Source organism: Vespa crabro, chromosome 2, assembly GCF_910589235.1.
Source record: "Vespa crabro chromosome 2, iyVesCrab1.2, whole genome shotgun sequence".
Taxonomy (NCBI): Eukaryota; Metazoa; Arthropoda; class Insecta; order Hymenoptera; family Vespidae; genus Vespa; species Vespa crabro.
The window spans coordinates 18,478,499-18,480,843 of record NC_060956.1 but is presented as its reverse complement, the minus strand read 5'-3'; the positions used below and the strand labels follow the sequence as shown (position 1 = coordinate 18,480,843).

At 32.3% G+C, this 2,345-nt stretch overlaps 1 long non-coding RNA gene across 1 annotated transcript; it reads left to right on the top strand.

The window, feature by feature from the left end:
- The first annotated feature begins 341 nt into the window (after window positions 1–341).
- LOC124433099 lies at window positions 342–1,438 on the top strand. The gene is made up of 2 exons (XR_006944428.1): window positions 342–473; window positions 983–1,438. It is a non-coding gene; the product is annotated as an uncharacterized LOC124433099 (long non-coding RNA).
- The last annotated feature ends 907 nt before the right edge of the window (window positions 1,439–2,345 follow it).

Here is a 2,345-nt window from a genome sequence, read left to right as displayed (position 1 = left end):
CTTTCTCGTAAATATTCATATACCCACGTATAACTTCGTCCTTTATTTAGTCGAACGTGCGAAGGCTCTGGTAAAGGATCAGTTCGTTTGTTTGCTCTGTGGATGGCAGAAGCTTCAACGTTGCGTAATCGGACCACCGTCGTGCGTTTTACGCATAGAACGCGATCTTACGTTCGTCGCGTATATTCACGATAACTTGTCGTGTATTACACTGATAGAAGAGAACGAAAAAGAGAGAGAGAGTGAGTGAGTGAGTGAGAGAGAGAGAGAGAGAGAGAGAGAGAGAGAGAAGAGCTTAGATCGAGTCGAAGAAAAATGAGGCCATATACTAACTCGTTACCCATTTCCTACGATCGTCGCGAGCTCGTTTTACGACTGACGTAAGAAAATACTTGCGAGCTGTATTTACGTGCTCGTACACTATACATGGGCATTCTTCGTAGACGCTTATACATGTACAGGCTGATTCATATGTAACTATCTATTATTAAGATTTTTCATAATAGAAATCGTATGATTTGTATTTTATTGCATTGCGATATAGTTAAATCGATAAAGACATTCGTAGAAAATTATTATCTTTCTAATCGATTTTATATTATATCGTATGAACGACTAAAGAAAAAGAGATCGAGGTATTTTTAATGAGCTATCGTATTAAAGACATTTTTCTCTTTCTTTTTTTTTTCTTTTTTTATTTGTTTCTTTCTTTTTTTTTTTTTTGTAGTCTCAATACATCGTAGAAAAAGAAAGTTATTACATTTCTTTAATAATTAACATATTCGATTTTATATATCATAATATATAGTATTAATTCGTGAAATGTTAGATCCTCGTTAATTAGAACATTTGTGATATTAATTAATCAATGAATATCCGTTGGAATAAATATTTTCATAAAGAAAAGATAATAATGAATTGTATAAAATGTTTCAATAACGAATTCATTACGTAAAATAATTTTATTTATTTATTTACGTAGAACCGGGTAAAAGGACGATCCTGAATCATGCTGTAGATCGGTCGATCATCGTATATGGATTCGCATGCGTGCAAGCTAGAGGATACCTAAGCGGGGATTATTCATTATTTTACGACATGACCAACCTCGAATAACCAACGTCGTCTCTTCTCTTCCTTTCCCTATGCTTTTCCATGGATCTTGGTCTTTTCAAGTTTTTCATTTCTATATAGGTATATCCTATGTAATACAACGGTGTATGGCTTCGTGTTATCGTCGTAGTTGCTATATCGCGTCGACATTGACTATAAATATTTCGGTAGCTATGGTTACTTTAACTACGTTTAAGTGACTTCCTATAATTTAGAAAGGTAAAGGATAGGAAAAAGTTTTGTTCTTTTAATCGTGACAAATACATAAGGGAATAGGTATTTGATACAAAAGGAAAATAATAAAATACAATTATTTTTAATCTTATTCGTCTTTGTTTATTATCTAATTTTATATTATACAATTTCTGCATTGAAACGTATTTTATTACGATGAGAAAAATTAATTATAATTACTTGATTCATTTTATTACCATTAACTTTATATTTATTATTTACGTTGGATTCGTCTTCATCGATAATTCACGTATTATCGATTACTAATATTCGTATAGTAAAATGATATTGAGAATGTAAATAAATATCTTTGAAAAGTGCGAAACAAGAAAAAACAAAAAAAGAAAAAAGAATAAAGAAAAAAAAAGAAAACAAAAAAAAAAAAATCCAAAAGAAGAAGAAAAAAGTAAAGGAAAAAAAAAATTCTTTAACACAATATATCGTCATCGATGAAAGAAGATATATGTATTTTACATACGGAGTAAAAATTTATTTCTTCGAGTGTCAAAGCCTATCTTCGATTAACGGGAATGTCTATAAATCATAGAACTTATATTTACTTTCTTTTAGCTTCGTGAATTTTAACGCAAAACCTATGCGGAAACAGTAATCGAAGATGACCGAGTTTTATTTGAAAATAAATATAACTAGATGATCATTAGATATATAACGTAATATTTTTCTTATTGTTAGAGGTAGACAGAGAAATAGAAAGAGAGAGAGAGAGAGAGAGAGAGAGAAAGAAAGAGAGAGAGAGAAAGTCACAGGCATTGGAAACCACTGTATTAAAGGCAGTCCGACGAAGCGGAAGCAGAAACGTTCAGAATGTAGAGAGAATGATAGAGAGAAAGAGAGAGAGAAAGAGAGAGAGAGAGAGAGAGAGAAGAAGAAAGGGAAGGACGACATTTACGGCGTCAGAAACGTCGTTATCCTAGGGTTGACGAATACGACTGGTCGTAACGAGGCGGAACAAGCGGTGGTAACTTTGCGGCAGGTTA